Below are 23,417 nucleotides of genomic sequence, written 5' to 3' on the forward strand. Positions count from 1 at the left end.
TGGTGGTAATCTGAAGAGGAGATTCACTGGGGAATTTGTCTCCCCTATCTTCGGGGGACTGCGGTTTGGTTTGTTAATCCGGGTGAAAAACAGACACCGTTTTAATGAGTTGCCTCTATTAATAAATACTATTAACCCACAAGTCAAACGCTAAACATCACGGGCCACGAACTGGGGAGTTAATCTATTTTGGAACGATTCCCGCCGACCGACTGCTGCAGAAATGTGATGCTTTAAATAGTATGACATTAGCTTCTTCTTCTGAAAGCTGACCCCGCGTTACAACTGGGAATGTACTGAATGGAAAACAGATGCTTTTTCTGAGTAGATGTGACTGCTGCCGGCTTTCCGAGACGGTATTATCAAATATTTGATGGCTGAGGCAATCAAATAACGCTTATTCTGTTGTAGGGCCGTGGCTTGGTGCACTCGCAGTGTGATGCTTTGGAGAAAAAGGCTGCAGTCAAAAATAGACGACACATCAGCAGCTTCTCTGTTTCTGATCAGATCTAGGATTGTTCTTTTTGTTGTTGTTATTTTTGCCAAGCTCTGCGAAAGGTTGAAGTAATAGGGATGCCAGGCACACGCCTCTTGTCTGGTGAATGATATGTGGACTTTTTCCTCATGAGTAGCCAAAAGCTTTTTAAACTAAATCCTTATAAAAAGGGCAGCTTTATGAATTTTCCAAGCACATAGAGCTATTTTGTACACACAATCAAGTAACTATCCTAGCTTCTGTTCAGAACACCTGTCCAAGACATAAACTATAAACTAGGGCCCGCTTAGAGGATTTTTTTTATTTTTGTAATGATTTCTATATGATTATATTGACAAAAACAATTTTATTATAAACTTGTAGCTTTTTTTGCACAATAATATATATTTGATCAAGTACAAATTATTCTTTATACATGCAAAAAGAAAAACAAAATTGCTCTTGGGGGCCCCCTGGTGGCCGTGATAGGTCACGCTCCACCGATAATATGAGCTGCCGTCGTGTTATGTCATGTTTTATAGTGGCATGTCAGTCTTATTCACCCCCCTTCAAATAAAGTGTTACCAATAAGGAATAAAAGCATAGATATATGATAGTTTTTCCTTTTCCTTACACATGAGTTTTATGTTTAATCAACGGGGTGGAGCCCCTTCACCCCACAACTACTGGGTCCCCTGTCTGATTATCCTGACTTTAAAGTAAAAGTAAGAATCCTGCATATAATAATTAAAAATGTACATCATCTAATAATGAGACTGAGCATTATCCGCTACTGAAACTCGGCCAGCATCTGACTGCGGTCATGGTGCCAGCCTTTCCGTCTCAGCCTACCAGGGACATGATGGCTGGCAATGCAAAGAACTGGACTTTCACCAAGAGACTACTACCAACGCTGTTTAGACTAGGAGGTTCTGACTTCATTTGGGTTACAAAAAAAGCCTGGGAAGCCCCATTTGAAGTGACATCTAAGTGGACCAGGCGTAATTTGGTCAGACGCCTTAAAAATTAGACTATGGACCACGCCAGGGCCACCACTCTGTCCAGGTTGTAGGAGTGGGAGAAAGACACAGGTCCACAATGTCAGGGAGCAGTGTTCAGTTATCCACCAAGTGTAAGTGAGTAGGGTTTATTCCTAATACCCTGAATTTTTCCTGCCTATTAATGTAATCTGCAGTTATAAAATCTTTCTCTATCACTGTAATGGAGTAGTCAACAAAATACTCTTATTACCACCCTTTGAACTGAGCCATAGTTTGTCATGTTTCACCTGTTGGTTAAATATTATAGTTTAATTGGTAGATCAAATCACTGCAGCCTGATATTTTATTGGGGAATAAAAATAATCTTATGATTCTACTTATTTATTTTTAATTGAAAAATCTGGGGTGCGTTTGAGTACAGTCTTTATTACTCAGATACCCCAAAATAAAATCGAGTGAAATCAAGCACTTTCAAAGCCTGTAATAAAAAAAAGTCCATCTTTGTCATAGCATAAACTCAAATGTTTACACTGTTTTTCAATGCTTCCATGCAATACATGCAAGGCACCTATTACTCTACACCTAAAAAAAAACACAGAATAATTAATTTGGTGTTGAGATGAGCGTTTTCTACTGGTACCACAAACAAACAAAAAAAACACTTTTATGCTAAATTCACCAGCTGCACAATTGTTGTTAAATATTGTAAGATAAGTAGTATTTCAAAAGAGCAGAATAAATTTTATGTTTTTGAACAATAACAATATTTGTTGCTAATCTGTTGCTAAGAGCACTTATTTTGCAGGAAAGAATTTGGGATTAAAATAATTACTTATTTAAGCAATTAGAAATATTAATACAGTCTGTTGCAGAGCAACACAGAGACACACAACCATGCACACACACACTCACACCTAGGGGCAATTTGGAGAGGCCAATTAACCTGACAGTCATGTTTTTGGACTGTGGGAGGAAACCGGAGTACCCAGAGAAAACCCACGCATGCACAGGGAGAACATGCAAACTCCATGCAGAAAGACCGGGGCCGGGAATCGAACCCAGAACCTTTGTGCTGCAAGGCAACCGCTCTACCAACTGCGCCACTGTGCAGCCCATTCCTCTGATACTTTAATTCCAAATACATTATTTAAAATTTCTTCTTTTAAAGTTTTGTGAAAGATGACAAAACATATAGACTACAAAACATAGAGGACTGTCTGCCTGGCAAGGACAGGTTGCAGGGTAAATTTTCCTACCTAACAGAAGTGAAACAATAAAGGGATGAATGGATGAATGCCGGAAGGTTTTTCGTATCCTGCGTATATATTTTTGTTTCATCACACAGAATAATGTTTCAATGACTGTATGAATATATAATGTCTTAAAATGTATGGAATAATTTTTCACTTCTCACGTCCTTTTATATAAGACATGTTGTCTCTGCCTGGCAGAGCTTTCCATCCAGAATTGCGTCATGATTGATTGTCCTCTGAGTTGTGCACAATTCATAAATAAACCTGATTGAGTGATTTTACCTGAACAATGCTTGGTAGTTTTTTTCCACAACAATGGACAAAAACATTAAAGGCATGGCAGTTTTAGCTAATGTTGGACCCATGAGCCCATGCTAACATTAGCATATTAGCCTGCAAAGACTTTAATGCATCATCTCTTTTTAAAAAAATCAACCTGTAACCATATATGCGAGTATTAAAGGCATACATGACACATGAAAATATACTGAAGACGAATAACTCACCTTTAAAGAAGCTCTGCTTCCTCCAATGTGCAAGTCCACAACCGTTCTGGAAGCTTCCCGCACTTTCCTGAGCATGCGCACTGCTGAGCTGAAGCATTCACTCCAGTAACAAAAATAGTCAAATCCAGTTTACTCAAAATGACTTTGTTTTGTACCTTTCTAAGGCCAAACATGTACATTACTCACATTACTTGAGTTGAGTAAACAATTTAGCGAAATGAGATGCAGGTGATTGGTTTGTGTGATCGGCAACAAGAGACAGTGATCGGCGATCACCGATCATACACTTTTTCATGGAAATCGGCCGATTATGATCGGTGGCCGATCGATTGGCACACCTCTAATATACGTATAGATATTGAAGGAGGTGTGTTCATACAGGTAATAGTTTATCCATCCATGAAGCCACCAATTACAACTACAAAGTAATATTGTGTGACTGCAGCGAAGCACACTGTTTTATTATGGCATTAATGTTGTTTTGTAGCTGTCTGACATCTATAATAAAACTTTGCTATAGACATATTTTTATCATGGTGTTAGCCAAGCAGCTGGATAAAACAAAGTTATTTTTTCATCAGACAAGGTGAATTTGCCCTTCATGATACTTTAATCCACCCATACAAGCCAATGTCTGTTCGTTCTCTTTTTCTGTGAGAGTTTTACTTTCAACATTTTCTTAAAATGAAGCTCCTGCAGTCCCCATTTCTCCTGAGCTGTGTGGTTGGTCCTGTGAAGCCCAAGCAACTCGCTCCCCCGTGGGCCTCTCACTGCATCCAAACTCCATAATGGTGAGCCAAAACCTGAGGAGGCAAAGTTGATGAAACATCCCTTTTTGCCAGGCCGAAAGACCATCACAGTTTCCATAGGAACAGATCTAAAAGCAATTATGCATGACATGCAGAATGAAGCATGATGAGCCATCGATCAGGACTTGCTCTCAAAATTCCACTGCAGACATGTAGATGTGCTTCTAAATCCTTTAACTTCTTTATTTTTCATTATTTGTTTCTTCAGCCTTTACATTCCCCCACTCAACAGATGCCATAGTTTTAAATACGCTTTGGCCAATTGTTCTCATTTCTACGTTATGATGGCGGCGACACATCATTTGATCGGCCAGCGTGTCTGAAGTAGAGATTGATGGGATCGTTGTTGAAAAAGGGGAAAAGGATGATGTGGTGGGTCGGAAAACCTAAAACGATGACGTGTTTAGGGGAAGGTTGGGAGGCGAGGGAGTAAAATTGGAAAGTTGGAAATTTCGCTCGTTTTTTGCTTTTTACTTCGCCATGGTAACTCCAATTCCCAACAAAAATAATAACTTCATAAAGCAGTCACTGCCCTTCCCTATGTAATGCTATGGCAGGCCCCAATGAAAGAAACACCTTATTGGGTGGAGAATAATAGGTTCCTGCCATTCATTGCATGGGCAGGCCCCAATCATAAACTCTGTCTGTTTTCATTGTCCTATATTTTCTCACAAGAAAGTCAAAAAAAAAAAAAATTGTTACAGTGATATGTACATTGTTTTTAAGGACTGGAGCTTTGCTTAAGGCAAAGCTTGGATTCATCTAATGTGTGATCAGGTGTATTGAATGATCATACACTAAAATCACAGCTAAATCCAGGGTTGATACACCGTTAGAGCTGCTGAGGTGACACAATTAGGAAGCACTATGCTCAGCAGCACGCCAGTATTGATTTGGATCAGTAACGTTTGATTTGTTCAGAGCTGCTCCAAACATTATCTGTTGCGCGGTTTTAATTTGTTTTGCTCAGAGACTCTGAGTCAGCGTTCCTCCTGGTACTTAATTGGGTGTATTTATTTTATTTGTGGAGCCGAGGGAGGCTGACGGTGTTGTCACCAAAACTGTTTATAGCCCATTGATTCCACGGACGTATTCTCATTCCACACGAGCCCCCGTGATTCAGTGCTCCCTCTCACCTCGCAGATCATTGATCTTTGTAGTGCGCGGGTGTCTTGGCCAAACGCAGCGGCCTCAGACCTTTAGAAATGTACAGATGACGGATGTACGCTGGTCAGCCGGAGCATGAAATCTTAACGCTGCAGTCAATGTTATTAAGTGAATAACATTGATTATCCTGTTACAAAATCATTTATCAAATGTGTTTGAAATACTAAGCAATGTGGACGTGGTTTGACAAGTGGACGAAAGGAAACTCAGGCAACCACAACAAACATTTGAGTATCACTTGATGCAAACTTTGCTGTGACAAAACGTTTTGGGGTGTAGTCTGCTTCCTATTTTTGGAGCAGTCTCCAGTCCTTTTGACAGTCGAACTGCACCAGAGTTCACTTCAGCCAAAACAAGACCTCGGTTTTTGGAGGACCAGAGTTCGCTTTTTTTGGTCTGCATCAGAGTTCGGCTCAGCATTCATGCCTCCTCAAACGAACTGGACTTTCTAGACAAACAAACTGGACTTCTATTAATGCAGATTAGACAGGACTTGTGTGAATGCTGACAAAGCAATGCTGAACTTTTGTGGCGTGCTTCACAGACAAGGAAACGTATCACCTCAAGTGCTGTTAAGAAATCTCCTTCCTAGATCCTCGACTATGGGTCTTTCCTTGGCAACACCAACGTCAGTGTTAGAAATTATGATTTGGATGAGTTGTGGAGGGGTAGCCGACCCTGAAGATGAAGTGTGCTTTGAAGAGCTCTTTGAAAGCTGTCAAGAATGTCAGTGCCTAGCAAAGGGATGGCAGTGATAACATGGTATCTTTGGATGCTGCTCTTGTTTTCACCAATACACAGGAAGGAAGGGCCGTCCCGGTTCCATACCAGAAAGGAAGGTTTTAACATCGGCTTCCGCCTTGAACAAAATGTAAAGAAGAACCACAGCTACAATATCAGACAGCACAAAAGTATTTGACGTCCTCCTGAGGTTTTGTTGATACACTGACCCAACATCACACTTGATCACTCGCAACTGTCCAGGAGACAGCTGATTTACTGCGTAGGAAGAACGAAGTGTTGGAAAAATCTTTGTAAATCACAGAGAAGCAGACAGAAATTCTCCCAGATTAGATGAATGGTTTTTGGATGGATGCCTGTGTTAGTGCAGAGGGGTAATATACTGCCTTGGTCTAGATGAAGACATAAAAATCCCTAGGAATGTGTGAGGTATTAGCACTTTCAATGAATTAAAACAGAGTTTCAGCGGATTTATAATATGAGTCTATGGAAGATAAAGATGTGCGGTTATGAGACTATATTTTTTTCCTCATCTCAAATTAAAAATGGAAGGACCTAAGAAGAACATCTCATCAATATTTATATTCAAGCAGAACTAGGAGCAAAACGATAAATCCAATTCAGTCTTCACCGTGTGAGAATAAAACCTCTTTAATTCCAGGAGTTAAATCACTCTTTAGACAGCCACGTTTTTTTTTTTTTTTAACTCTCTCTCCTTTCCAGAGAGTACACCATGAGGGAACTTCTGCTGCAATGCAGCAAAAACAAATAGCATGAATCTATTAAATGTTTGTGATTGTGCGTACCGCCAGCCTCCCGCTTGCTTCTCTCTTGTTTTCACTCCGTTCTGTCCCCTCACCCAGTCAAACTGAGGACAAAACGTTACCGTAATCAAACACTGAATATTTCCCTCTCTTTCTGTTTTGCACGAAGGTTGTGTATGCATAATGAAAAACCTTTACGTATGCCGCCCACATAAGTTCTGCGCTGTTGCAGGAGCACACGCCTTCAGGGCTTCCACGTGTTCTGCACGTAGAGTTCCTACACTCAGGGTTACCAACAGGCCAAACCTCAGATAACAGACTGCACATGATAAATGCTTTCACCTGAAAGCCTAAAGAGAGAGTAAGGAATAATGTTTCATTTTTGTCATTTCCATAGTAAAAAACTAGGGGTTTACATTTGATCTCTTTGATTATTGTGAAAATTTTCTTATCAAAATAAAAATAGTGATTTAGAGTTGTCTCGATAAATTCCAATTAACGTAAAGAAAAACATCGGAAATGTTATCTTTACTATGTTCTCCACTTTCTGTTTCACGAGAGCGTCAAGGAATAATGCTTTCTTTAAAATATGATAAAATGCTCATTAATGGTTTAAGTCACACCTCTTTAATTACCCAATATGAAGAATCCCATTTCAAATGGGAATGTTTTTCAAGAACAATATTTGTGTTTGCGATGCCACGAATGCTGTGCCATGCAATCACAGCCATACGGTCAGCTAATAAAGAAGCAATGATGGTTTATTTTTAATCATTTTTATTGTTAACACTATAGTACCAAAAAATCAAGTTCTCTCACCACTAGTGTGAACCAACAATTGAAAATCCAAATTCTTGTTTCGGATAGCAATTTATTTGAACTGTTTGCTTCCTCTCTCACACTTAACCTACATTTTTCTACATGTTTGATGCAATAACTCTGTCATGACAGAGTTTAGGAAACGTATACCATAGAAAATTTTCTGTTTCTTCTATATTCTTGTTTCCTGGTGGACTCTTTCTGACATTTCCTGCAGGAATGAGCCTGCATGTAAAACTCGGCTGGTCTTTAGTTGACCTCGCCTACATGTGCCACACAGAGCCAGTCAATATTTCTCTCTGCCTCAGCGCTCGCAGTGGCAAAAGGCCACATGGTGATGGGAAGCAGAGAAGCGAAGCAGCCGGAGTTGTAGCAGCACGCAGGTGTACAGGGTAAAGCCTCGGCAAAAGCTTTACCCTGTAAACGTACATGGATAGCAAAAGCTATCCATGTACGCGTGGATAAATGTAAATCACCACAGCGAGATGTACGCCCACTAATAGTTGAGTGGAACTTTTTTTTTTCAAGATATAAGCTCTTACAAGCAAGACATACATTTTTAAAGTAGGGTCTAAGGCACCTGTAAAAAACACCCATAGGGACATTTTAAGAGACCTGTTCTAATTGATAACTATAGCATGAATAATTTGTGGCTAAACCATTTCTCTGTCAGAAATGGTTTAGCCACTGATACAGCTTCTGACTTTAAAGTCTTTTATGTTGTTTGAGTAAAGACTGGTGTGTAGAAAAAAGAGAAGAGAAACGTAAAGGTTTGACTGAACTTATGAAAAAATATTTCGGGAAAGGTGATTAAGAGGCTGAAAAAAAAGAGAATGTCATGGGGCAACGTCAACCTTGGGCGAAGTTTGAAATAGAGCTGCTATTAACATAACTATCTTATTAGACAACTCTAACTTTTACATATCTTATGTTTTGAACAATGTTTTGGTCCCTGACAAAAAATAGATTGTTGTAGATAGATGTTGTAGATTGTTGTAAATAGATTGGGCGCGGTATACGGGGGGAAAGTGATAACAATTCTAGGGGCCCCAACCAACAGGGGTCCCTCCACACTTTAATTATTTTTTTTTTGTTCATAGAAATAAAAAACATTAAAAATCAGAGCCCTGTCAATTACAAAATTAATCATATTGTATTTTCAAAGATTGAGCAGTACAAAATTTTATGTTCTCACTCCCAGATCAAAAAACACACATCAGGTTTTCAAAAAAAAGAGAGAGAGGGAGAGAGAGAAAAAGGCAAGAGTGTTAATTTATAATCCAGTTTTTCTCCAAGAGAGGTGAGTAGACTGTGTGAGATTATCAACCATTTAGCATAATTAGCTTAGCTACAAACTACTGTTTACCTCCTTTTCACTAGCATTTAATGAATTAAGGAAAAATATTACCAACATATTAATATATTTAACTTGTCCCTTGTACCTTTTACCACTTAACAACAGATGAGTCAGTCAGCAGCAACTCTAACCCACGTCCTGTTCTCTCCTGAGTGAAATTAAAGCTGCAGTATGTCACTTTTATATAAATATTTTTTCACATATTTTTTAAAACTGTCTTTATGTTGTGACAGTATAGTATGAGAGGTAATCTGTGAAAAATCGATTTCCTCTGCCTTCTCCCAGTGCTAAAAACAACCAGTCAGTGGCAGGAGTTTTAATGCTGTCAATCACAATCTCATGTGGTGCTGCTCATCCTTCCTCCCCCTCGATTTGTGCCGTACTGCAGCTAGCATAGCACAGAGCTGTGCAGATTCAAACTGTGAATGCTCAGTTTAGTTAGTATAGCTAACAATGACGGCTGATAAACGGTTTCTTGTAATGATAAGTTGTTTCTCCACGATTAGCACATTTAGCAGTGAGTGAATGAGGCTAATTGACAGTGCTAAGTGTGGCCTACTGGTTCTGATTGGTTGTTTTGGTCAGAACGGTGCATTACTTTAGCTAGCAATAGTAATTCAGAAAGGAGATGGAGGAGATTGATTGTTTTCACAGATTATCTGTCTCATAACAAACTGCTACGACATGGTGACAGCTTTAACAAATATGGAGAAAACCTATTTTTTAATTAAAGTTATGTACTGCAGCTAGGGTTGCCACCCGTCCCGTAAAATACAGAATCGTCCCGTATTTGGCTTATAACTGTTGCGTCCTGTACTGAGCCGATACGGGACACGATTTGTTCCGTATTTCTATAAATGTCCGATAGACACACCTATTACACACATATCAACACTAAGTGTAACAATAATAACCAAAATAAAACACAGGAAATATTAAGGTCAGCAAAATTGTCGTGGCAGGAGATAAAGGACCCTTCAACCCACTGGAATGCCTGGAACGCTACGGTCCGACGCTGTTATCACGGTTGCCTAGAGACGAACACTACGCGGCCGCGGTGAGTTGCTATCAACCCGCGTCTTTTAAAATGTCCTCGACCCGAAACTCCACCGTCCTTAGAAGAACTCTGGCAGAAATACAGACGTGAGTGGAGAGACGCACATTACAGGCTGAACAATGTCTGATTCCAGACTAAACGCAATTATTCAAAAAATGTGTCCATCGTGGTGCCGTGTGCTGCTCTATGATGTGATTGATATCAGACAGAATGGATCAGGAGAGGAACACTGCAGACCCGTTTCTGCCTCATCACTCCTACCTGTTCTGTACTTTTTACAGAAAAATCACCATCTGCTACACTGACACCAGTCCTGGTGCGTGTAACACATGCTACAATCTTTAATATGTTTTCTGGAGATGTTGGCATCAGGGCTGCCGGTCCAAGCCTCTATATGGACTAAGAAAAATGTTATTTTGGGGCCCTCTATATCTGCTGTTAATGTGGACTGCTGCAAATCAACAGACGATTAGATCATTTGCACAGCTGTTAGAAACTTATTGCATCTCTGAATAATGTTGTTTATGTTATATATTATATGCATATCATCTAGTGGTGGAAAAAGCAACAAAAAAACTAGCATGCTCTGGACTTGAGATGGAATATATGCACACATATTCATGACAAAGTCTATTAAATTAATAAATGTAATTCCTGTAATGAAAAATTTACTTTATACCAGGTGAGTCTCTCTCACCTGAGAATGTGAACCTGTACTGGGCTGATTCTGTGCCTTCAAATAATTTCAACAGCTCCATGGAGAAGTTTCATAACTTATAAGTTTTCAGGTCTGAAAAAAACCGTGTGTGCTACATTTGAGAGAAATTCCTTTGATGCATCAAAGAGTGATGTCATCACTGCTGGTGTCGTTGTTACCATTGAAACTGAACATTCTAATGGTGCATTCACACCAGACACGTTTTGAGCATCAGGCGCGTCTGGTTTACATTCAAAGTCTATGTGGAGCGTCCAACGCCGCGCTAGATGCTTGAAAAGTGCTGCAACGGCCGAGCCGGGCATAGACTGGCCTTCACGCCAATACCAACATGAAGGCCCTCCATGCAACCAGTGAAGGTTGGTTGCATGGATGGATATGTGTAACATATGCACACATATTCAGGGAGGTTGATTGGAGGCCCGTCTTTCCTCTGACCTCCCTGGTTGATTGGAGGTCTGTCTTTTCTTGGTCTCCTCTGTTTGTAGGGAGCCTTCTGTTTGCAGGGGGACCTCTGGTTGGTTGGAGACTCTATGATGGTTATTTTCCAGAGCAAGTTTCAACTCCACGTTAAGGTCTGCAACCTGACCCTGCAGAAATTTCACCGTTTCCTCCTGTGCTTTGAATTTGGAAGCTTGCTCAGAGTGACTCATTCTATATTCTTCAACCATAACTTCTAACAGACCTTTATTGCGGGAGGCGTATTTTTCAGCCTCCCTCTTGAAGTAGTCCAGCTGTTGAAGAATACTCATGTTGGTTCTAACTTTGGAAGAGCAAGAAACCTTTGATACACCTGTAATCTGTGGTACATTTCTTCCATGGTCACGTTTGACTTGCAGGTGGCGTTCGTTTTCCAACATTTTTTGCAGTTTTTGAATCTCCTCCTGCTGTGATTTGATCACAGAGTGATCTGTCACCTGATATGCAATCCTTTGGTCTCTTTCCTCATGGAGTTCAAAAATCTTACTCTACAATTCTGTTTTAAGATCGTCTACCTGCTTTGTGAGATCTTTGACATGTTGGCTCGTCTCTTTCACATCTTCCACTAAGGTGGTGATCTCGAAGGCAGCAGAGGGAGTCGTTTTCTGCTCGACTTCCAATGATGTTGGACTCTCCAAGTCGCCGGAAGGACTTGGTTTCCCCTGGACCTCTGCTGATTCATCTTCCGGCTCAATGGGGATGTTGCTGTCATCTTCCAAAGGGAAAACGAGAGCGTCGTAGTCGACTTGGATGTTGAGGTCCATTATGTCGACCCATGAAAGCTCAGTTGGAAAAGCTTCATGTTCACAACCAATCTGTTGTTGCTTCATGTCGATATTCTGGTAAATTCTTGCTCCTCTGAATGTTGTGTAATATCTGAAATCGATATCTGGCTCTTTTTGATAAATTTCGAACGTGATCTGAAGAGTGATCTGTCGAGATAGAACTGTGGAACAGGTCTGAGAAAACACTCTCTGTGAGCTACATTCAAGAGAGAGATTCCCTTGTGATATCATAGAGTGATGACATCACTGCTGATGTGTTTGATACCATTGGAACTGAACATTCTATTGTAGCCTGACGTAAAAACATTTTGCTAGACAATGTCAAACATTGAGAAGTTTTAACTTTTGTTATCAAACATTATGAAGCCAAAAGAAGAAAAATGTCAGAAATACACAGGGTAGGGTTGCCACCGGTCCGTAAAATACAGAAATTTCCCGTATTTGATAAATGTTGTGTCCCGTATTGAACCGATGTGGGACGTGATTTGTTCTGTAGTTTTATAAATGTCCAACAGACACACCTATCACACACTTATCAACACTGAGTGAAACAATAATGACCAAAATAAAACGCAGGAAATATTAATGTCAGCTAAATTATGGTGGCGGGAGATAAAGGACTCCCCGAACCGGAAGGTTCGGGGACCCACTACGCAGGCGTGGTGGGTTGCTATCAACCTGCGTCTTTTAAAATGTTCTCGACCCAAAACTCCACCGTCCTTAGAAGTAAGAACTCTGGCAGAAATACAGACGTGAATGAAGAGAAGCACATTCCAGGCTGAACAATGTCTGATTCCAGGCTAAACAGGCAATTATTTAAAAAATGTGTCCATCGTGGTGCCGTGTGCTGCTGTGTCATGTGACTGATATCAGACAGAATGGATCAGGAGAGGAACTGCAGATCTGTTCACGTCTCTTTATCTTGCAATCATCTCCTGAGGTTGATACAGTACAGAACTTTTTTTCCCCAACAGGGGAACCGAAGAAATTATACTAAATAAATGTATTTTTTTGAAACTGAGTGGTAGATATTTTTAACCTTCACAATTTTACTTTCACAATTGCCAGTAATAAAAAATGTGAATTCTGCACTTTTAGCTGCTGTATTGAGATAGGATCACATTTTCCATTTGCATCGTCTAGATCAGGATCTGCAACCTGAATCTGGAGACACAAGTGGCTCTTTGGCTCAGAATATTAAATGATGAAATATATTGCTCTGTTTCATTTTTTGTTTGTTTGTTTCATTCTTTTTTAAGTGCTCCCCACAAAAAAACACTGACTACACTGACCCTCATGGTACATTTGGTCTAGAACCAGCCTCCAAACCTAACTCCTTATTTGTATAAATATTTTGGTGATACTATTTTTAATACCAGAATGTTCACTTAACTTTTATATTTTCGGTTGTCTGAGGACACATTTTGAATATTAAATCAGGTGTTATGATCAATTACTCAGTACTTGAGTAGATTTTTACCAAATACATTTTACACCTACTTCCTTAAAGCTTAAATAAATCTACTCAAGTATAAACATGTTGAAGGTTTGCTACTCTGATTGGAGAACAATTTTGTTGGGCGTCCCTTAGTTTGATTTCTGAAAGGTGGCAACCCTAACTGCAGCTTGAATAAAATGCAACTACATAGCATTTTGAGAAGTCTTGATTGGTTTATGTGTATTTTGCACGTTGCTTTTGACTGTTGCTAATGGGGAGAGACATTTCAGTCTCTAAAACTATTAGCAAAAATTTAAGCAACCTACTTGCATACTGGATGTGGACTGTTGGATGTTAAATTCATTAGAAGTAAATATTGTGCTTATTATCAGTATTGAACCAAAGAAAGCAAGGCAGAGACAAGCCTTTAAAATTGTGATGCTTTTTATGGGTCAAATAGACTCAAAAAATTGTAACAGCAGCTGCATGGGGGGCCCCAAACACATTTTTTGTCAGGGGGCCCAAGATTTCTGGCGGAGCACCTGCCACAAATGAAAACCAATCTACAAAACGCATCCAGCAGGGGAGGTTATTATTCTATTTGAAAATTTGTGCCATCAAACTGATATAAATTTCAACATTTTGCTGGTTCATAAACTTGCATTTGACGAGAACTTGAGCACTCTTTAAAATGGAGAGTGAAACCATGATTTTTGGCCCAGACATTCAGTTGACGATGAAAAATTCTTCTTGTATTTGTTATTTATGTTCCCCAGCTTTTCGAAAAGCTTGGGAAACACCCTGGTAAAATCCTGCATCACCGAATAGTTCATTTCATTTGAACTTTTACTGTGTTTAGTGAACCAACTGCTTGACACTTGATAAATCGGGTGTTCATGTCACGACACTGCAATGATCAGTCAGACGGAAAGGATCGTGTCTAAAGTTTGGACCAAGGCAAAGTTCATGCCTTTTTCAAATTTCTAAATGATAAATTAACAGGCGTGTTCACTTGCTCGGTGAAAGAACCAGAAATGTTTAACTGATTGACGTTTTTTTTTTTGTTTTTTTTCCTGTCAGTAGTAGATGCATGATTTGACAAGACTGGAGAATTCAAGGCTATACATTTTCTGCGACTTTGCTTTATAGTCTGCCGTTCTGCTTATAGTTTCTCTCTCCACTCGTCGTTCACTAGCTGTAGTTGTCTTTCATCTCCCCAACATCAGCATCAATTTTTCACCGCCATAAGTCCCAGCCACAGGCGCATCAAGCCCCATTATGCAACGGGATTCGTGTCAGCACGTTTTTAACAGCAGCGAATCGTGTTCCTCCCAACAGCCCGGGATCTCCGGAGCATAAGTTACAGCAGTGTGAATATAAATGAGCGCCGTGACTAAGCATTATCTCCCGTGTCAGCGTTCAAGCAAACAGCAGATCTTGAAGTATCGCCGCTATTATGCGGTTGGATAAACCCACTTCGCCACGCGCGTGAGGCAGAGGCGGCGGAAGTGAAGGGAGAGGAATCTTAACGTCAGAACCGGAGGAAAAACCGGCTAAATTACGTTCGGCAGGTCGACGAGGAGCTCATTGCCATGGTAACAGGCCATGTGCCACACCACCTCCCGTCTCCAGCCTTCGTTCTCCCTCCATTCTGCCCTGCTCGCCTCCCACAGCCATCACTCATGAGAGGGAGATGACACCGTTGTCTTTCGGCTGTCGCTGCTCTTATCTGGCCGCCGCATGCCGAACATCCAACCCGAGCGACCCACCTCACATCACACCCTCTCACTTTGTCTCTTCGCATCCGTCTTTCATGTGTTATCTGCCCTGGCATGACATGCTTTCAGCAAAAGAAAGAAAAGAAAGAAAGAAATACCACCTGTTGACATGGTAAACAAAGGGGAAGCTTCGTGCTTGTTTCTGTGCAGGACTACTCTGAGTGGTTTCTAAAATGCTTTGTAAAGGTATTTCTAAAAAGCTTTTCACATTATGACATTGCATTATGTATTATTATCAGATTTCCTGTGATAGACCAACACAATGTAAAAGGTGGAAGAAAAAAAATAGTCATTGATTTTTATTTATTTATAGATAAAAGTCAGAAAAGTGTGACATGCTTTCTGGACTCCAAAATAAAATCAAACAAACAGATGCTTTACCCAGAGCTGACCTAAGGCATATGCGAGTTAAGCAGCTGCTAAGGGCCTCCACACCACCAGGGGGTCACCAAGAGCACCAAGTTGGCATGGTAAAAAAAAAAAAAGATATATAGAGCGCTGGAAAAAATTAAGAGATCACTTTACTGAACCCCATTGAAAACCTCCTGGTTGTTCCACCAAATATTGATTTCTGAACTCTTCCTGAGTTAAAACATTAGTATTGTTGTTTCTAAATTAACATGAACTTGTTTTCTTTGAATTATTTGATGTCTGAAAGAACTGCATCTTTTTCGTTTTTTTGACCATTTCTCATTTTCTGCAAATAAATACTACATTTTTGCTTGGAGATGTCAGTAGTTCACGGAATAATAAAACAATGTTAATTTTATTCAAACATATACATAGACTAAAACTTGATTTTTTCCAGAGCTGTATAAAAATGTGCAGGACACCATTCGTGCACGAATCACCAATGTTGGTGAACAAATGGTATCATGACCAAGCAGACTTAGGAACACATACCATTTCAACTAATATCAAAAAATGGAGAGAAACCATCGCTACTGCAAAACTACCAACACATGGCCGTTCGTCTGAACTGACAGGTTGAGCAGGAAATTAACGTTTTGATCATTCCCACATAGATTATTCAAGTTCGTCTACTCCAACAGCTTGCAGTGTGAAAATAGGTGTGTGTCTCCTGCCTTTCCTATACGGGACTCTCCAGACAATTATCAGCAAGTCAAACACAGAAGACGTACCTATAAATGAATGATGTCTTCTGTTGAACTCGGCTTATAGCTAAATTTCAGTGACCCTAAATGTAGCTGGGTATAAGCAGGAAAGACGGAGTCAGGAAAAGTGGAGAGAACGAAGAAAAGTGTGTAGCTGGCACATGCTGTGTGTGGGCAGCTTAAAGCTCCCGTTGAGCTTGCTCCAAGACCCGATGAAAGTTTAATGAAGTTCTGCTGCTGCAGCATGGAAATGCTCAGTCTCAGGAGTGTTGGAGATAAGGACTGGCTGGAGCCTGCCTCCAGGTTTGTGTTTCAGCTGCCACTTTGCCACTCAGAGCAGTCTGGTCACTCCGTTTAAAGTGTCTCTCCTTCAGGGCTTCACTCTGCTGAGGGCCCATAGATGAAGACGGATGCCATGTTGGTTCTGAGAGAACTGCTGAGCTTGTCGCTTGTCAGACAAGATGATAAACGACAAAGAGATCGAGAGATGTTATTCTGCTTACCTGATTTCTGGACAGGTGAGCAGAAAGTATAGGAGGTGGACAAAGAGACAGGAAGCGACCCAATTTTTAGGAACTGTTTATTAGCTATTACTGATGACTTGCACGATAAATCCCTATGATTTGTAATAGAATTCATCTGTTGTTTAATTTCATTGTCAAGTGCAGCGAAGTGCCAAAGTCTCCTGGCTGAATACCAACCCCAAATCATGAATCCCCTGACAGTTGGTATGAAGTATTTTTGCTGATGTTTTATTAGTTTTAGACAAATGTGCTTGTACTATGAGGTGACGTGTCCAAAAGAAATTCCTCTAGAAGTCATGCTTTGCTGCTGTTATTCGAGAAAAGATGGTGTCTGTTTGGTCTCAAGAGGTTTTGCGAGATTTCCCAGGACAACCACATCAAAGGCTAGAACGTCTACACATGGTGTGTGTGTTCTAGCAATGGATCCACCAAGTGCCCTGTTTTTTGCACCATCTGTGTAGGTTAAGAAAATATCAGTCAATCTTTACAGTTGCAGTCTTGTAGCATCAAAACAGCTCAATAAGTCAGTATAAATGATAGTTTTTAATGTAGCTCTGCAGATTTTTCCATGGATCCCAATAGGAAAAAGCCAACATTTGTCACCAAAGTCTTATAATGTTGCAATTATAAGACGTTGCTGGAGCTATTATGTAACTCTAGCTTAAGTAAAAAAAAAAGTCACTTATTTTAATCAAACCCCAATCCTTTACTTGCCTTCTTCTTCCTAAATGCTTGATTAAGCTAAAGGTCATCATATATTGCACCAGCAAGGCGGCTTTTTTATTTCCATCTCTCTCCAGTGACAAACTGATGCTACACCAGCATAGTCAAATAGAGCCTAATGTTATGGATTCTGTGTTTTCCTCTATCACTTCTATCCTCTTTTATCTGCTTACACGCACACGCTGCGGCTTACGTAACCACGTTTTTGTGTATCTGTTCCATTTGTATGACATGTTTGGCTTGTAACATTTAATCATTTTTCAGCATTAAAGCCTTTTTTTTATATAGAACCAAATCTCATAATTCCTCAAGGTAATTTACACTGAGGGGTTCTGGTCGGGTCCTGAAACTGGTAAATGAACCCGGGTGGTGTACAGAGGCAAAAACGAATAAACTCCAGCACTAAATTGGAAAAGATTTTCTTAGTCTGTATTAGAAATGACACTTTTAGAATATAGTGCTTTTCCTAATTACTTTTTTCTTTTCTCTACAGAGTAAAAATGTATTCAAAGCAAGTTGACCCAAGCCTTGAATTACATTTACTCTGCAAACTTAAAGCGCCACTCAGACCATGTGCCTGTCCTCTCTGGGGTTACTTTCATATGAGCAGTAAACAAGACTTTACCTTTCTGGAACACATCTATGAAATAATGTTAACTCTAAACTAGATTGAGCAATAAAAATACATTTAGGCTTACATATATTCTACATATGATTAAAATAGATACAGTATGAGACACATTCTAAAAGTTATTTCTAATTTTGGGTTTGTAGCTTTGGAGTGACACCAGGTCAGTGGATACTAGTATTCAGAAGTATTATGCATAATTTAGATATAATTGAAGAAATATTAAATTCTGTGCATGTATTTTGATTATGCAATCACAGGATTACTTCAGATTTCAAAAAATAATATACAAATAATAATGGATGAACAAACATTTGCATAACTTCATGCCCTAATGCGATATCTTTTATTGTTAAACAGGAGATAAATTCTTCCAGAAAAGTAGTGAATGGATCTGTTAGTACTATTAGTACACTACAGAACAAACACCAATGATTGCACAAAAACTACATGCAGAAATTCAATTTGCAGCTGATTTCATATTGCAAAAATGTGGCTAAAAGTTTTGTGAAAGACTTTTGCAGTATTTAAAACGTTCAAAAACTGTATTTTATCTCAATTTCAGTTTTCTTTGAGCAATAGCTAAGAAATACTTTGAATGTTAAAGATCTAGTGATGAACCTCGCTGTTTTGAGAACGGTGCCGTGTTTTATTGTTCTTATGTAAACCCTGCAGTGTTCAGTGGAGCAGACTGGATTTAAAGGTGCCCAGCTACATGCAAATAGGAGGAAGGTATTTTTCCATCTCTGAATGATGAAAATAAATACAAATGTGCACACGCAACCTTCCAGACCGCATATGTTATGAATGCAGAAATGCCTTCGCCGGGTTAGGATGGCCTGATTGCAAGCTTTAAGTCAGCAGGTGTTCACGCGGCATGCAAGGATTTCTGGGTTAACCTCATGCCTGCCGTCTGTTTTACACACAAAGCATGAAATCCCAGCGGTCCGTGTTCACACAGCTCCTGGCAGAAGCTGTTCTTTCTCCAGCCAACATTTCATCTGATCCCGTAGTGCTGTGGTTGGCACTTTGCTCGTCTCCTTTCTACTGTTACGCTGCAATAAAAAAAAGGGAAAATGCAGCAGGCCGGTACGACGACTCATCGCTTAGCAGAAATGCATTTCATGCACGTCCAAGTCAAACACGACCGACAGAGACGCTCATACGAACAGACGGGGTAAATACGTGCTGCTCTGTGTGATTTCTCCCGGCAAATGCGAAGCGAACAAATTAAACCTGACGTGTTTGGGAATATAGCTAAGCTAAATAAAATGTGACTGAATATACCACACTATTGTATGTCAAAATTTGAGGTCTTGTGTCAAAGGAATGTTAAAGCATTCGGATATTTTCAAGTTTCAACTCTGTTCTTTTCACTTGCATCTATATATTCTGATCTAATTGCTTTTAAATGGCAGCTTAGTTTATGTGGAATAGCTGAGAGTAGTGAATATCTTACCACTGGTAAAAGGAGAAAAGCCAAGCAAATGAAAGTCAGGAGGAGGGACAAAAGTGGAGGGAATGGCCTGACCTAAAAAAATAAAAAAGTATACTAAAGGTTAAAATCATGTTTACACTTTATTACTTTTTCACCAGACAGTTGCTTATTTTTTATTATTTTGTAATAAAAAATAAGCAACGAGATTGCTCAATCGTAGGGCTGTTTCACTACTTCTACATTGGATGTGCTGCTAAATGCCAGTAGTTATAAATAACATTACATATATATATACTGTATATGTGTGTGTGTGTGTGTGTGTGTGTGTGTGTGTGTGTTTTTTAAAACAAAAAACTAATCAAATCATAATATAAAATTATAAAATAAAATATAAAATTATTATTTATTTATATATTTTTTTATTTTAAATTTTTTTTGCCAGAATCACAGATTTTGTGACGTTGATTTAGAAATATTTGCAAGGAAAATGGCGATATTTGCGCTTGTCTATGACATTAAATGTAACGTTTTGTTATGTGCCACATCAATTGTTTTTATTTTTCATTTTTCTCCATCTTTCATCACTAAAACATCAAGAAAGGCAGGACAGCTTGCCATGATTTGCACATGCTGGTGGGAGGCATTAACATTTAGTTTATTTATGCTACTGGCAGACCTCTCTGTTGCCATTTCTCTAACAGGATGAAGTGGAGTGCAAACATATTATCCTCAAGTACACTTTTTGAATGCATCATGATCATCAAGCCTGAAGCCTGTGTCATCTCAGCAGCAAGCTGGGTAAATGTGATGCGCTCACTGTAACAGCGTTTTCTCGTATCTTTTCTCCAAAGGCTGCTGAGCGGGAAGAAAAGAATATCTTGACAAGAATTGTGCAGTTCTTGACATTCCGGTCTGCTCCACTGAACATTACCCCATAAAAGCCATCTGTGGGTGTTTCGATTGTGAAGGAAATTATATTAGATTCCAGTAAAAATTCAACATGGAAGAGATTCATGGCCCATTCTGACAATAAAAGTCATATTTTACATCTCCCCTAGAACTCTTTATATATAAAGAAAATAAAAAAAACAACATAATTAATCCACAATTTCTGAAATTATCAATAAAATCATATCTAAAATCTTTATATGTTTGTGCCTGTATTTGCGCTTTACGAAATACAGGCACAAACATAAGAAACAGAATTAGCACAGTATAACGTCAACACTGCTGGACGCAGAAATGAAAATGGAAAAATGTGTGAGGAATCTGTGGGACGAGGCAACCAGTTCACAGATCTTATTTAAGGGGCACATTTGCTCTCGCAGCGTCTCTCTCCTCACTGATCAGGCACCAGAGCTGTACACCAGTTGTAAGATTGCTGAACTAAGCAGACAAGACTGGAAAATGAAGAATCTCTCAGGGTACCAATACAGCTGCTCCCTGCTCGGGTTACTGCAGCTGGAACCGAAGGCAGCAGAGAGGAAAAAGCTGATACTCTGCAGTGCTTCTAAAGCACAGGTTCTCAGATAGAGGAGCATCATTGTGAATGCTTGGAATTGAGTCTATTTTATAATGATTTAATCGTAGGTCTGTGTACTTTTTTAAACATTTATTTTGTGCTATGCTGTACACCAGTGTGGCTTTTGGTCAAGTCTCCCTCAATAAAACTATTTCATCTCAAGGGATTTTCCAGAAAAATTGTGGTTAAATAAGGATGTTTTCAGTCCAGTAGACTCGGTTTGACTCGAAATTCCAACTTTTGTTATATTTTTCAAAACTCTTTGAAAAGTTTGTTTCCCTTCTCACCTGTGGTGGCGCTGCACCAAGAACCACTCCAGGAAATGACATGAAAACCTCTGAAGAAGACACAGTGCAAAATGTGAACAAAACTAGAGCGGTGTCAGATTTTAGTGGTGTAGGATTTCGCTTTTCTCTTTGGTAAAAGACCACAAGCCATTTCTAGTGCTAGCCCTAAACTCGCGTTTATTTTTGGTTGTATTTACCCAGAATGCCCTGCACTGTAGTTCATTTCCTGATTTCCGGTCTGCTTGACATTCACAAATGTATTCAAACTGAGAAAAAGTTCAGTTCAGCCAAACCGAGACCTAGGTTTGTTGGCGGACTAGAATTCACTGTTTTGGTCCGTTTTTTTTGTTTTTGTTTTTTTTTAAAGAAAAAAAGTTTATATTTATATGCGGTTTTAGCATTACTTACATTTTAGCATTACTACCGTTTGGCTTTTTTGTTGTTGCATTTTGGCTTTTGGGTCTTGTCGGGTATTTTGGGCCGCTCTAGTTGCTGCTTATAATAAATAAAGGCATCCACTCAGCAGGGAGTAAACATGCTAACGTTAGCTTAGCTATTCAGCAGTGGACTTCAGACACAGACATTTCAAAGTCAGGCTTTCCTACATGATTTAGGTGTTTCTTTTTGCTGCCACTTACCAGTGTTTTACATAAACTAAAAGTTAAAGCAAATCTTGGCAAGTCTTAGAACAGTATTTTTTTTCCTTGTTGACCTTGTTGATTTATGTGAAATCTCTATTCTGGGAACTTTTAGTTTTAGTTATCAATACAAGCCTTACATTTGTTTCTTTACATAATCGATTAGCACTTCATATAACACAGCATTGATTCTGCATATCTTACCAGTATTATATAAGTATGATTCATGCTTGTGTACTTCATGCACAACAGCCTGTCTTAAAAATACGTTGCTGTGTGTAGACTGGAATACAGCAACGTTTGAAGAAATAAACGGCTAATTCCTGTAAAATGAACACAATATGGCCCCGATGGCTTTGGTGTTAGATTTGTACTTTTTGCAGAGAGTTTCTATCAGCAATTGATGGGAAATAATTGTGACTTCCAAGTGTTCAAAGAATTTACTAGTTGCATTGTTTTTACTAGCTTTCTGTTATTTTCCAACGTGTTTTCGTAACAGCTTGCTGTAAACAAAGTACGGCTCTCAAACGTAAAATTTACATACATATTGTGTCATATTGTGTATGTTGCCATCGCATCTTTTCTGTCCATTTGGCCCCATTTTGTTCTCATTCCTCATTCACAACGTGTTTATACATCCATGGGACGATAACCTTGACTCCAACACGTCTGACAGCGGTAGCGTTTTATAATGACATTGCGTAAGAATAACGGGGCCAAACAAATTAATTCAGCCCTGATCGACTGAATAGATACTTTATTTTTTACCTTCATGAATACTGACTGAGATAAAACTTAGAGTCGACCCTAGTTTTTAATTTATCTTGTCCCCTTGGGCTTAAACATGCTGCGTTAAATTGGATCTACACTGTAAAAAGTAAATTATAACTGGCAAGAGTCCCACGCTGAGGAACAGCAGATGCTACTGTAGCTAAGTTGGGGTCTATGATCTATGATTGTGTTATTATTGGAGTACACTGTGTACTTCTAGTTTATGTATTTGAAAGTTAGCAGTTTTCTTGTATTAAGGAGATGATGAATCCTCAGAGATGGCTCACATTTCTAAGTGAAACACATAATATAGATTATTTACTCACAGACTGATGTTTCTAAGCCTTTAATTATGTTAATTATGATGATTTTTCTGCTTATAGCTAATGAAAACTCAACATTAAAGATTAGAATATTACATCAGACCAATAAAAAGCATAAATTATAATAAAATGTGTGCTTAATGAAATGTTAATATGCTTGAAATTACTTTTTCAAAAAGTAATTTCAATCTGATCCACAGGCCTCATCAGAACCGATGTTCCAATTTATTGAATATGACTTTATTAGCAGATGTTATCATGTTCAGAGGTTAGTGTTTTATAGTCAAACAATACTTTTGCTAC

At 39.2% G+C, this 23,417-nt stretch overlaps 1 long non-coding RNA gene across 1 annotated transcript in view; it reads left to right on the forward strand.

The window, feature by feature from the left end:
- Positions 1–13,558: 13,558 nt before the first annotated feature.
- Positions 13,559–23,417, forward strand: part of LOC145549756 (uncharacterized) — a 48,696-nt gene continuing 38,837 nt past the window's right edge. Inside the window, exon 1 of the long non-coding RNA XR_014085604.1 lies at positions 13,559–14,962. This is a non-coding gene — a long non-coding RNA (uncharacterized LOC145549756). The remainder of the gene's footprint in view (positions 14,963–23,417) is intronic.

This window comes from Poecilia reticulata, chromosome 21 (genome assembly GCF_904066995.2).
Source record: "Poecilia reticulata chromosome 21, P_reticulata-male-v2, whole genome shotgun sequence".
NCBI lineage: Eukaryota > Metazoa > Chordata > Actinopteri > Cyprinodontiformes > Poeciliidae > Poecilia > Poecilia reticulata.